Source organism: Nannospalax galili, unplaced genomic scaffold (genome assembly GCF_000622305.1).
Source record: "Nannospalax galili isolate Female #2095 unplaced genomic scaffold, S.galili_v1.0 scaffold678, whole genome shotgun sequence".
Lineage (NCBI taxonomy): Eukaryota > Metazoa > Chordata > Mammalia > Rodentia > Spalacidae > Nannospalax > Nannospalax galili.
Window position 1 is genome coordinate 399,450 of NW_008341807.1, and position 15,002 is coordinate 414,451.

General features: G+C 38.1%; 1 protein-coding gene across 2 annotated transcripts in view; it reads left to right on the forward strand.

Moving 5' to 3' along the window:
* The window catches only part of Usp6nl (USP6 N-terminal like), a 149,555-nt gene that overhangs the window by 35,846 nt on the left and 98,707 nt on the right, over positions 1–15,002 (forward strand). The window contains exon 3 of one of the 2 annotated variants that reach the window (XM_029565535.1): positions 3,279–3,320. The exons of the other annotated variant lie outside the window; for it this stretch is intronic. The gene's annotated coding sequence lies outside the window, so the exon portion shown is untranslated. The remainder of the gene's footprint in view (positions 1–3,278; positions 3,321–15,002) is intronic. 2 annotated transcript variants of the gene reach the window in all.

The window sequence follows — 15,002 nt, forward strand, 5'->3', positions numbered from 1 at the left end:
GAAGAATGTGTATGTATCTCGTAAGTGCCAGGAAACACCATATGAATATAGAATGAATTCTGCCAAAGATACTGTGCAGTAAGGTGTGGTGTTTGTGCTCACATTTTCAATTGTTTTAGATAGAATTTTCTTTAATTGGGAAAACAGAAAAAGTTTATGCAAAGATTTTTTTTTTGAGAAACTTGCTTTTCAGAACTCTTCTAATAGTGTTAATAGTCGTATTGTTAATATATTTACTTTTTGTTAACGTATTTACTATTTTTATTCTTCTGCAAAATACTGTTGTATTTTACCATTTTTTAAAAAAGAAATGATTTTTAAAAAGATTTATTTTTTAATTATTGTGTTTGTGTGTGTCTTTGTATAGGTATGTGCATGTGAGTACAGGTAGTTCCAAGCTGCCCAGTATGGTTGCTGGGAACTGAACTCTGGTCCTCTGCAAGTGCAGTACTAAAGCCATCTCTCTAGCCAACCAGTTTTTAAATAATGGCAGTCCCTTTGAGAAAAGCAATACGGGGCTGGAGAGATGACTCTGGTTTAAGAACACTGGCTGCTCTTGCAGAGGACCCCGTTTCCATTCGCAGCACCCACATGGTGGCTAACAGCTGTCTGTAACTCTAGTTCCATGGGATCTGACATCCTTTTCTGACGTCTGTGGTCTTTGCATGACTCAGGTGCACTTGCATACATGTAGGCAAAACACTCATACACATAAAATAGAAATAATAAATAAAATATTTTAAAAAGCAGTATCATAGACAGATATGAAATACTGATAATAAGAGTTTAAAATATGGGGTGGGGAGATGGGTTAAAAGCATGTACTGTACTTGTAGAGGACCTGAGTTCAGTTCCCAGTACCTATATTGGACAGCTCACAACCACCTGTAAGTCCAGCTCCAGGGGATCTGATGCCTTCATCTGGACTCTGAGTACTTGAACTCATGAGCACCCCCCCATATATACATACTTTAAAAAATCATAAAAATAAATCTGTAGAAAAAGAATTTAAAATACAGTTAACAATATAACATGAATGTGGTTAGATGTAGAGAGAACACATCATTTTCAAATATTGTCCTAATATTAACATTAGTAAATAGAAGGGAAAAATAGATTTGTGAAGACATCCTAGTAGGATATCAAAGTTTAGGTTGAAATAATTATAAGTTGCTTGAGATGTTTTCACCACTCAGTTTTCTTTGGTGTAATATTGTAAACAAACTTGTAGGATCCCAGGCCAGGGTGTGGTTTAAAATTACCTTGGGGGAGGAAAAAAGTTATGCAATGGAGTGAATGAACGTGCTTGCCTTTGTTAGGGCAGTCTTGTCTAAGAGGTTTTCCTTAGCTGGTGTAATTTAATGGACATGTACTTTCCAACATAGAGCCTTCAAGGACAGAGATAAAACAATGTAGTCTTGTGGAACAGAAGTGGATGAGCTGAGTGGCACTATGTTAAACAGAAAAGAAACCATCACAGTTTTCTTCTGAATGTCCTGTTAACTTGCTTCTGACTCTAGAGTCTCTAGAGCCAGTCTCCACTACATTGACTAGGCCGAGAACTCACTGTTGATCAGACTGAAAAGTAAAGCTCACAGTTTCCTGAGCCATGCACGAGGTATGAACGTGATCACTGGAGCTGTGGATTTCCAGGGGACTAGGTTTGCCTTTAAATCCTCATGCTTATTTAGATAAAAATCATGTGAGAACAGTTCACGTTTCTCCAGCTTTCAAACAGAAGCTGCTGACTTGGGATGATTTAGATACTTCATTTCCTTTCCAAAGGACTTGTTTGTAAAAAGTTTATTAAAAAAAAGTGCTTGAAAACTTGTAAAAGTTGTACATATTAATGACATACTGTATAATGTTTGGTACATACTGTATAATGCTTAAATCATGTTAACACTTTTATCTTTAAACATTTATCAGTTGTTTATAATGTACTGTATAGTCACTGTATTATGTCCCAGAGCTTTCCTGCTTCTATCTGATTGTTACTTAGAACTCATTGATTGACCTCTCACTGCCACTCCCCACCTTGCTGTGTCTGACCTCTGATAATCACCATTCTACTCCCATCTTCTCTGAGATCTACCTTTTTGGATTCTCTACAGGAATGAGATCATGTGATGCTTGCATTTTGTTGCCCAGCTTACTTTGTTTAATGATCTCTTAGTTCATCCGTTTTGTTATAAATTCCAGGATGTCTTTTTCTTTTTCTTTTCTTTTCTTACTTTTTTCTGAGACAGGGTCTCCCTGTAGGCCTAGCTGACCTGGAACTAGCTGTGTAAATCAGGGTAGTCTTGATCTCACAGATATTCACCTGCCTCTGCTCCTGAGTATTGGGACTAAAGGTGTGCACCACCATGCCTGGCTAGGATTTCGTCTTGTAAAATTATTTTTATTTTATGTGTATGAAGGTATTGCCTTCATGTATGTAAATGTACCCATGTTGTGCAATGCCGGAGGAGGTCAGAAGAGGTTGTTGGATTGAAACTGGAGTTACAGATGGTTGTTAGCTGCCACGTGGGTGCTGGGAATTGAATCTGGGTCCTCTGCAAAAGTAGCCAGTGTTCTTAACTGCTGAGCTATCTCTCCAGCCCCAGGATTTCACTTTTCATAGCCAAGTAATATTGTATTGTTTACCACATTTTCTTTGCCTGTTTATCAGTTATTATTTACATTTTCTTTTTTTGTTTGCTTGACTGTTATGAATAGTTCTTCAATGAACATGGTTGTGCAAATGTCTCTGACATATTAAGTTCATTTCCTTTGGATGTCTACGTAGACCTCAGATTGCTAGACTGTGTAATAATTGTATTTTTAATTTTCTGTCGGAGCTTCTGTACTGTGTACTTTCTCGAAGTGGTGTTCTCTTTTCTCTGTGTCCTCATAAGCACTGTGTTCAGTCTTTTCAGTACTGTTCACCCACTGGGCTGAGGTGATACCGCATTGTGATTTTGATTTGTGTTTTCTTGATGACAAATGATGTTGACATTTTCATCATGTACCTGTCATCTCTCTACATCTTCTTTTGAAAAATGGCTATTTAGACCTGATGCCCCCCCCCGCCCCCCCTTCTTTTCCAGCCAGGTAGGTTTTGGGAATTTTGGAATGTCAGCACCTTTTGAGGTGCATAGTGTGTGAATATTTCTTTTATTTTGTAGGTCATCTTCGCATTTTGAATGTTTGCTTTACAGATGCTTTTTAGTTTGATGTGATTCCATTTGTCTATTTTTGCTTTTATTTCTAGTGTTCTTTTTTCTCTGTTTTGGTAGATTGCAAAACCTGGTGACAACTTCATTACAGTTATTCTTAAGGTAAGAGTTGATTTTAAACAAGGCCTTGGAGGTCTCTCTTGTTGGAACACAAACACACGAGCTCTTGGCTTTCTTACTTTTGTTCTTTAGCACTGTCCTAGATATCTTGGTAACCTCCTCTGGTATTCAGGCTGGCCTTGAACTCACGAGATCCACCTACCTCTGCCTCTGCCTCTGCCTCTGCCCTGGAGTGCTGGGATTAAAGACGTGTGTTACCACACCTGGCCTGGTTTATCTGATAAATGTATTGAATGTGTAATGCATCCTAAGTTCAGGAATACTCAGCTAACTCCTCCAGGAACTCAGACCCACATGATCAGAGCAAAAATCAGTGACTGTAATAGTATGGTAGGTGCTATAGTACAGGTGCCAAGTCTTCCCAAAGTGTATAGGTCTTGATTGAGTCTAGTTTCCTAATGAGCGAAGGGAGAGGATCACACTGATGACCCAGGTTTTCAGGTGAGCTGAACCTCAAAGGATACATAAAGTTTAGCTCTCCAGGGAAAAATGAGCATGTGTGCACATCCCAAACAAAAGAGATCATGTGTTTTTTAAAAAGTCATGGAGTTACATGAAGGCAAATATATTGGAGAAACTGTGTTGTCAGCATGGCAAGAAATTAGATTAAGGCTGAGGAGTAGTAGTAGAGATGGGTTGGAGGGGAGCTCAGGTGCCCACACAGGAAGAGATCATATGAAGACCAGCTTACAAGCTGGATGTGGTAGTACACACCTGTAATGCCAGTACTGGGGCAATGTAGACCAGGAGGTCTAGGCCAGTCTGGGCTATGTAGCAGAAATGGAAAAACAAAATAAGACAAGGAGTTGGGGAAATGGTTCATTTAATAAAGTACCTGATGCACACCGACAAGGACCTGAGTTTGATCCCTAGAATCCACATAAAAGCCAGGTGTGGTGGTGTACATCTGTAATCTCAGTACTGGGGAGGCAGAGACAGGAGGATCTCTGGCGCTCACTGAACAGCTTATCTGGCTGCATCATGAGTTCTAGGTTCAGGGAGAGATCTTTGTAGGAATGATTTTTTACAATGTGGGCATAACTCTGTGGACAAATATTTTTACCTAACCTTGCAACCAAAAAGTTAATCTTAGTTTGTTTATAATATATACAAACTCACTGAGTCATGTTCTTCTCTTGTGACCTGGCCATATGGCCTTAATCCTTCATGACCCTTCTTTGCTTTAAACTCGAAATAGTGTATGAATGTATCTGTGTTTGTTTACATATCAAGTGCTGCAACAGTGTTGAGCTCATTGCAAGCAATGAGAGAAATCGTTAACATCTGTTTATGATTGTGTATGTGAATGCTATTCTAAGTCAGAAGGGGTCAGAAGAGAGAAAATCTTTTCCATTTTGACATCTCCATTTCATGCTGGATATGCTGTTTCAATAAAAGAACGAGTGAACGAGTGAGGGAATTCTGAAGGAACAGGTTCTCAGTAGTTTGGGTTTACTCTTGACCTTAAAGTGGATGCTGAGTCAGGCTACACACACAGACACACACACACACAGACACACACACACACACACACACACACACATCAAAGCAAAACAAACTCAAACTCCAAGCAGTCAACCAACCAAACAAAACTACCCTAGAAGTTTGGATATGCTGTCAAGATGATATTTGGAGGAAGGGAGAGCAAGCTCCACCCTTCCACTGCTGTCTGAAAGAGCTTTCTGAATCAATTTGCCACAAAATCTAGAATTTGTGCTTAATCTTGGTTATTTGCTGTGTTTGTTGATTTCTTCCTGCTCTTGTGCTAGCTGCATCAGAATGCTCGAGAAACTGAAGTTATAACATCTAATACAGCTTTATTTGATTGTGCTTTATGGTTCTTCATGATTTACAGAGTTTCTTCTTTGAGCTCTAAAGAAGACACTATAAAAATTATTTAATGAGAGTTTGAGAAATGGCTTCATGTGGCAGAGACTGTTCGTTGTCTGCAAAATATCCGTCTTCCTTTGAATCTTTACTAATGACAGAACCTTGATTTTCTTGGGAGTGATCTTATGGTCAGTAGAAAACAAACTTAATTTCCTAACATAAGCAAATGCCTGTTAGGGATTTCTGAGAAAGTTGCCTTTTGAGGTGGTTTGCACTTGTGGATGACAGCCTTGCCTCCCCTGGAGTGTGAATTTAGTCCCTCCAGATGTGACAGCCATGATGTGACTGTGAGAGTGAAAACAGTGCAGTAGCAGAAATACAGAAACTGGGACTAAGCATGTGTGCCAACCCTGGCTGCTAGACTTCTGGTTTACTGTTTGTAGTCCAAGTAGTTGGTATTGGTAAGCTGTCCAATGTGATAAAGAATACAATCAGAAGTAAAAGTATCATTTAAATACATAGTCTTTAAGTGTACAATTTAAATACTGTTGTATGGTGCTGTCTTCTGTGCTGAGGTTGGGCATTTTTAATAAGGAACAGTGCATGCCCTAAGATGAAACATTGTAATGTGGGCATATTGATGGTTTGGGAGTCAAGACCTGTGATCTAGTTTTACCACCATGTGACTTCAGGCCAGTCAGTGAATTTTGGTGTCAGTGTGTTTTCCATCTATTACAGGATTAGTTGTTCCAAAGATCTCATACAGTTCTTAACGTTTGTCCTCTACTTTATCTCTTAAAGCCATTTTTTATTTAAAAAATTTATTTATTTTTTATGTGTATGAATATATTGCCTGCAGGTATGTAAGTGCACCTGTACCATGCTATGCCTGCAGAGGGCAGACGAGAGCTTCAGATTCTCCTGGAACCAGAGTTATGGATGGTTGTTACCTTCCATGTGGGTGCTGGGAACTGAACCTGGGTCCTCTGCAAGAGTAGCCAGTGCTCTTAACCATTGTTTTTTTTTTTTGTTTGTTTGTTTGTTTTTGTACTAACCTTTTGGTGACAATATCAATTCATAATGCTGATTTGACTGTGTTACTTTTTCCATATGTACAGATGCACACACAATGTTAAAGTGCTTTTTAGTAGTATTAGAGAGTTGTGTATTTGGCTTAATTATGAATCACTTTTGGAGATTTTCACAGCTTACTGCTGAGTTGATGCACAGTTATGTGAGTGATTTGCTATGATGGAAAGGTAATGTAGGAGGGCGTTTAAGAGCATGAACTCCAAACCAGACAGATGGAGGCCTCTCACTTTTGGATTTGTTCACCTGTTAGCTATGTGCATCAAGTTCTGAAAAATGGGGACAGTGATAGTCACTACTTTGCCAGAATGTTGTGAGGACTGAATAGGATAAGCTGTATAAAGGGCTTAGGTTGTACTTAGTAACTTGTGAGGATGACGTGTGGACTGCTGCTAAAATTGTTGCTGTTACTGTTGCTTGTATTGTACTCCTGGTCTCTCAGGTGACTATTGGTGTTACATTTAGGACAGTATGCATGGCTTTGTAGACAGTGGTCAGATACAATATAGTGATCTTTATTAATTTTTAAAACAATGCCAATTAACTTATGTTTGGAAAATTTAAGGCAGGAAGTTTTATCTTTAAATTTAGGCAAAGTTTATTGATTAAAAAGTCTTTTAAGGCTGTATTCAGAAAATATATTTAGTTCAGATAATAATGACCTTTTTTTCCCTCTAAAAATTATTTCAGAAGCCTAGCATAGTGGTGCACCCCTCTAATCCTAGCACATGGGAAGCAGAGGCAGGCAGATTTCTGTGAGATGGAGACAGCCTGGTCTACATACTGAGTTCCCGGCCAGCTGTGGCTACAGGAAGACAGTTTTCCCCCCAGGACAAATGAGCCTATTTTATTAGTTCATTATCTCATTGTATCATTTCTTGACTGTGGTTAGAGAACTTTTGAAGTAGGACAGTTTTTGAAATAAAGCAGTAAGTTTTTACAGTCCTTTGTAATTTAAAACTCTTAAATGACTTAAAGGTTCTCTTTGAATTAGTTGCATGTTAAAGATTAAGTGTAATGGATCACCTGAACGACATTCTTCTCCTCATGCTGTCAATAAGGCATGCTGTGTAGTGACAAGACTCTGTAGTCTGAGTTCTCCAGTGTGGCACCACTCGTCACATTTGGTTATTTAAATTTAAGTAATTAAAATTCTGTAAAATAAATATTTGTCTTTCAATTATATTTGCATACCCTAAGTCTTTAGTAGCTATAGTACAGAAAGCTCTATTGGACAGCAGTGGATAGAGTCTGTTTTCACAGTACCTGCCTGGGCTTGGGTTTTGAATCCACTACTTCTCAGCTCATGTCCTTGGGAAGTTACTCAGTTTCTCTGTGTCTCAGTTTCCTCAAGTGTAAAAAGGAGACAGATGTTCTCGTAAGGTTAATTGTAGAGTAACTGAGTCAATATTTGAAAAGTGCTTAGGACAGTACCTGATACACAGTAAAAATGTTTGTTAAGTAAACATGCATAACATTCAGATTTATTATACTTTGATTTGTTTATGATTAAATTTTTGTTTTTTCTCTGTTTTCTATTGACCTTTTAAAAATATTTTATGTGTATGAGTATATTGTCTGCGTGTATGTAAGTGCATGTATGTAAGTGTTGTGCAATGCCCATGGAGGTCAGAAGAAGGTGTCAGGTCCCTTGGAACTGGAGTTCCGACAGTTGTTAGCTGCTGTGTGGGTGCTGGGAATCAAACCTGGGTCTTCTGCAAGAGCAGCCAGTGCTCTTAACCACTGAGCCATCTCTCTAACCCCTCTGTTGACCTTTTAAGAAAATCTAAATATGTACTGGTCTGCTTGAGTGAATTTTCATTTTCAAATTTTGCCATAATTTAGAATAGTATTTCTTTCATACATAGTTTAAACATCTGAGTGCTCAGTGCTTTGGGGCAGAAGTAGTGCCCTTTGTCAGGCACTTGGGGTACCTAAGCCCATGCTTTCCAATCGAAGTCTTTCTGCCATCCATGTCTAGTCTGTTATTTCTTCTTTCAGTTAATCACTGCCTTTGTTATTAAATATATTTAATGATGGTAATTTCCTCTCCAAATTTTATACAAGCTGCCTTAGAATGTGTAGCATTTTACCTGTGCATGTAGTAAATGTTTAACATGTGCTTCTTGAATAAAAGAATCATTAGGTTTTGAAATGCAATCGACATTTGTATTAATGTGCAAACTACATTTGCTCAAGTAATCTGTGAAGTAACAGGAGCCCCAAACCCTTCCACCATCTGTGATAGCAGTCTTGGAAATGTGCTCCTCTGACTTATTGACCTTTGTTCCTGTGTCTCAGTGGTGAGGGGCTAGACACATTCTGGATGACACATTCTTAAAGGATGCTGCTTTTGGTTTCCTATTTGTTTATCTCCTGTGTTCCTCCTGATTATAGTCAAATACCATATGAACATAACACAGGAAAAAAAGTATCAAAACCAAAGACTGTATCTTAGTATAGCAGGCAAAACATAGTTTTTATATTTTTATAAAAATGACATTTAGGTTTGATTTAGGTTACTGCATCCATGTGAAAAAAACTGTAAAACTTTCACTTTCATAGAAGGATGTTTGCCTGTGGTAGACAGCATGTCCATTTATTAGTGGAAGTAATAGTACATAAGAGTATTAGTGACAGATCTATAACTCATCTGTTGATAGTTTCTTTTAGATACCATATACTCTCACAGATATTGTGCATACTTTCTTATGTTGATGGAGAAAAGAGTGGATATTGTAAAACCATGGATACACATCAGATTTATGTAGTTTTGCGGTATAATTGCAGACACACAGACATGGGAGACGTGGATTCAATATCTGCTTTCTCATGCTTTGAAAGGGTGGTGTAGGGAATACCTGGGAACCGAAGAGCAGCGATGCCACACTCCACTTGGAAATGATTTAGAGTACTTAACTGAGCATATTTCCACAGTGCCTTATAGCATAGATATTTATAATGTTTTTTTCTTTTTCAAAAATATTTATTTTTATTTTATATGTATTGGTGTATGTATGTGTACTTCATGTGTGCCATGCCTGGGAAGGCCAGAAAAGGATGTCAGATCCCTGGGAACTGGAGTGACAGGAGGTTGTTGGTTGTCATGTGAGTGCTGGGAACTAAGCCCAAGTCCTCTGCAAAAGCAGCAAGTTGTCTTAACTACTGAGCCAACTCTCCAGCCCTTATAAAAATTTAAAATGTACTCTGTTCTTTATTAAAGCATAAGCTTCTTGAACTTTGGAGAAAGTTAATCTTGGAGAATGCAGTGATCCATGCAGGAGCCTGATACTCATTTCTCTATAGCTTAGCATCAGTGATGACATGCATATGAACAGTAGATAATTGATAAATTTAATCAGTTGTCTAATTACTGAGAGGATTCAACGCTTAGTATTATTTTATTACTGAAACAGACTGCCCAGTAGACATTATGAACATTCTCTAGAGAGCAATTAGGGTTGGAGTGAGTTATTTTATTTAGATTGCTACTTGGAATTAAATGTTTGTTTGTACCACTATCGTAATATAATTTAAATGTCATTTAAATGTGCGGAAGCATCTTCATTCAGATAACTTGTTACCCTTTAAAAATAGGCTGCTTGAGTATTGTTTCTTTCCCATTTGGCAGACACCAGATGCAGTGATTAATAAAGGTCATTATGCTACTTAGTCATGGGGAGTTTTTAATTACGATTACCTGAACATCTGCTAGTTTCATCACTGCAGTTACCAGAAACACCTTAACAAATTATAGATGCTCTACCTTGAAAATATGGCTTAGGCTGTGTAAATTATTGCTTAAGAATGTTGAATATTCCCTGAAGTTTCAGACAGTTTTGAGAGGGCCCTTATCTTTTGTAAAGTGCACAACCAAAATGTCAGCGAACAGTGTTTTGGAGTGGCTGCTCCTCATAACCTTGACTTCCTGCTGCTGTCTCCTCTCAGTGGCTGGTGTGTCTGTACAGACCCCAGTGGGGGAGGTGGCTGTGTTCTCATGCATTCTGATTATCATGCGAAACTTCATTTGGAAATGGGGAGTTTGGCGTGGGACTGAAAAAAGGAAAAACTGTACTATGTTGGTAGAAAATTGAAAATTGAGAAAGTAATCAGTTCATACGATTGTGTTCTACAGAATTCTGTTTACAATCAAGAGACAACTGAGTGAAAATTTACAGATACAGCCGAAGCTAGAGGAGAAATGACAAATGGCTGAGAACTCACGATGACTCAGTGTCACTAATAATTAGAGGTCTGTTTATATGTAGATAAAAGAAATTAAAAAATCTTGGTGGGTGGCTGAAACTTTTTCAGGTAGGTGGACTCCCTGGGTGGTTATAGTGGCTTTGAGTGACTAGCTCACATTCAGTCTTTGTCCACATGGGTGAGGGCTAGCTGCTGTGTTTGCATCCTTAGGTCTAAAAGTCTTCAGAAGAAAAAAAGGTAGAAAATCTAGAGTGGGTGAGCCTTGTATAAGGAAAGCCAAACCTTTCTTTAAATCATCACATGAATACCACTAGCTGCAAGGGTGCTGTTAGGGAAATTTTTTTACCTTGAAATATTTTTGTTAAAATCATTTGGGTTTTGAGGCTTCTCTGCCCTACAGCAGGGGCCCAGATCTTAGAACACTCCCTGAGAGAGCCTGGATCCCGCCTCCTTGGCCATGCCCAAGCCCCTACATTGGGACCACTGTGTGGTTCCTCTCAGTTCACCAAGGCTAGACTTCTCTGCCTTACAGTAGGAGTCCAGACCTCAGAGACTGCCTGAGAGTGCCTGGATGCAGCCCCCATGTGGTGGTGAGTTTCCCTAAATTGTACTGTGCCCAACGTTCTACATTGGGACCATGTGTGGCCCCTCCTTCTTCACCAGGGCTAGGCTTCTTTGCCCTACAGTAGGGACCCAAACCTTAGAACACTGCCTAAGAGTGCCTGGATCTGGCCTCTTCATCGTGGCAAACTTCCCCAAATTGTGCCGTGCCCATCCCTCTACATTGGGACCACCTGCAATCTATCCTACCACCCCAGGTCTAGGCTTCTCTGCCCTCCAGTAGGGGCCCAGACCTTTGCAGACTGCCTGAGGGGGCCTAAATTGCCCCCCCCCCAATTAGTCAGCTTAGGAGGAAGCCTGAGAATACCTGCCTGGCACCTGACTTGGGCGTCTGCAGGAGCTCCTGAGTAGCTGGACTGAAGCCATCTGTTCCTGCCAATATAAGATCTGAGAAAACCCACAGCCTAGACCATCTAGCTTTTACACACCCAATAAGAAAACAACCAAAGCACACCAATAATACAAAGAGAAGCAGATGTCAACTCAACAAAAGAAGGCTTGAGGTTTATATTAGAAACACAAACAAAAGAAATCCATATGTCAAAATCACAATAGAAAAATAATAGTATGGAAAAACAAGATAATATGTTGCTACCAAAACCAGTCAGTCCTATAGAGAGGAGTTGTACAAGGAAAACCCCCTAGAGATAACATAGGGCACAGAATTTAAAAGAACAATCATAAACATGATCAGAGAATTCAGTGAATTTAAAGAATACGCAAACAAATCAAAGAACTAAAAGAAGATAGGGATAAACTTCTAACTGAACTCACAAAAGATGTAGACATATGAAGAAAACCCAGGCTGAAATGAAGAAAGAAGGAAGTGAAAAACTCAATAAGCCAATTTGAAATGACAGGAGAAAGCCTTACCACTAGAATTGAATCAAATAGAAAACAGAATATCAAGACTGGTTGATAAAGTTGAAGAATTGGACCGCTCAAACAACGATTATGAAAAAAATTTAAAACCACAGGAATGGAATATGCAAGAAATGGGGATACCATGAAAAGACCAAATTTACGCATCATAGGCATAGAGAAAGGAGAAGAATCTCAGGTTAATGGTATTAACCAGATCTTAAACAGGACTATACAAGAGAATTTCCCAAAATTAAGGAAAGCCATGCCCATAAATAAAAGAAGCACATAGAATACCACATAGGACCAAATCATAGTAAAAACACTAAATGTACAGAAAAAAGAGAGAATACTGAAAGCTGCAGAAGAAAAACAAGTCCATATATAAAGGAAAACCTATCAGAATTACAGCTGACTTATCAATGCAAACTCTGAAAGCCAGGAGAGCCTGGACCAAAGTACTCTCAGTTCTAAATGACCATAGATGTCAACCCAGAATATTTTACCAAGTAAAGATGTCTATTATAGTTGAAAGGGAAAGAAAAATCTTTCACGACGTGAATAGGCTGAAAGAATACATGTCCACAAAACCAGCCCTTCAAAGAATACTTGAATCAATAGAAAGAATGGAGAATTGAACAACTCTACCCCAGGGGCAACAGAAAGAAACTAAATGAAGGTATAACTGTGGAAACACAAAATTAGACCAAGAATGCAAACAAAAATCAAAATGATGGCAACCAATACATATCTTCAGTAACAACTTTAAATATCAGTGGACTGAACTCCCCAGTGTCTACAGGCAAGTTGAATGGATTAAGAAACAAAACCCATTCTTTTGTTGACTGCAAGAAACGCATTTCACCTTCAAGGACAAGCACTACCTTAAGGTGAAAGGATGGAAAAGAATATTTCAAGCAAATGGCACTAAGAAACAAGCAGGGGTTACAATTCTAATATCTGACAAAGTAGACTTTAATCAGAAGAGATAAAGAGGGTCATTTCATTCTGATCAAAGTAACAATTGATCAAGAAGATACTACAATCATGAACATATATGCACAAAACTCTGGTGCACCCAATTTCATAAAAACAACACTATAGGACTTTAAGACACAGATTAACTCCAACTCAGTAACAGCAGGGGACTTCAGTACCCTACTGTCTGCATTAGGTCAAGCGGATAAAGCCCAGATAGACATCTGAATTAAATGATACCATACATCAGATGGACCTAACAGACATCTAGCAAATATTCCACCCAAGCTCCAAAGAATACACTTTATATTCAGCATCCCAAGGAGCTTTCTCTAAAATTGATCACATACTGGGGCACACAACAAACCTGAAATACAAAAAACCTGAAATAGTTTCATGCATTCTGTCAGACCAAAACACACTAAATCTTAAAATCAACACCAAAAGAAGTCCTAGGAACTATAGGAACTCATGGAGATTAAACAATGCACTCCTGAATGATAAGTAGGTCAAAGAAGAAATTAAGAAAGAAATAAAAATATTCTTGGAACTAAATGAAAAGGCTAATACAACACAACAAAACCTCTGGGATACTTTAAAAGCGGTCCTAAGAGAGAAGTTTATAGCTCTAAGTGCCCACATTAAAAAATCAGCAAAAGCACAAATAAATGACTTAACATTGCAACTCAAGACTCTGGAAGGGCAAAAACAAATTAAACCCAAATCCAGCAGACAAGAGGAAATAACAAAAATCAGCTGAAATTAATGAAATAGAAACAAAGAATCAATGAATCTTAAGAGCTGGTTCTTTGAAAAGCTAAACAAGATAGACAGACACTTTGCCCAGTTAATCAAAAGAAAGAAAGAGCAAATCCAAATCAACAAAATCAGAGATGAAAGTGGAAACATCACAAAGGCACCCAAAAGATCCAGAACATTATAAGGGAATACTTTAAAAACCATAGTCTATTAAATTTGAAAGCCTAAAAGAAGTGGATGAATATCTGAAATCATGGGAACCACCAAAGTTAAATCAAGAAGAGATCAACAGTTGAAACACAACCAAAACATATAAGGAAATTGAAACAGTAATACAAAGCCTCCCGACTAAAACAGACACATAACATATAAGGAAATTGAAACAATAATACAAAGCCTTCCTGACTAAAAGAAGCCCAGGCCCAGATGGTTTCACAGCTAAATTCAACCAAACATTTTAAATTATTCAAAAAGATAGAAACAGAGGGAGAACTTGCAAATTCCTTCTATGAAGCCAGCATCACTCTATTACCTAAACCAGGTCAGGGCACAACCAAAAAAGAAAACCATAGACCCATATCCTTAATGAACATAGATGCAAAAATTTTCAACAAATTACTCGCACACCACACATACAGCCACACATGGAAAAGATCATCCAACATGATCAAATAGGCCTTATGTCAGAGATGCAGGGATGGTTCAAAATTTTAAGTCATTAAATGTCATGAATCATATAAATGGACTTAAAGACAGAAATCACGTGGTCATTTCAATAGATGTAGAAAAACAAAATTCAGCATCCATTTGTGAAAAAAGTTCTAAATGGAGTTGGACTGGAGGGTCCATACCTCAACTTAATTAAAGCTATGTACAACACACCCACAGCCAACATCTTTCTAAATGACAAAAAACTGGAAGCATTCACATTAAAATCAGGAACCAGACAAAGATGTCCACTATCTCCACTCCTTTTTAATATAGTGCTTGAAACTCTTGCTAGAGCAATAAGACAAGAGAAGGAAGTTTAAAGGAGTACTAATTGGAAAAGAAATGGTCAGATTATTCCGTTTGCAGATGGTATGATATACTACACCTGAGAGATCCCAAAAATTCCAGTAGGAAACTCATAGAACTGATTAACATTTTCAGCAAAGTGGCAGGATACAAAATTAATCTACAAAAATCAGCCTTTCTATATATGAATAACAAGCAATTGGAGAAAGGATACAGGGAAACCCTCCCATTCACAATAGCCTCAAGATATTCATACATATTATATATATATATATATGAATATCTAAAATACATATATTCACA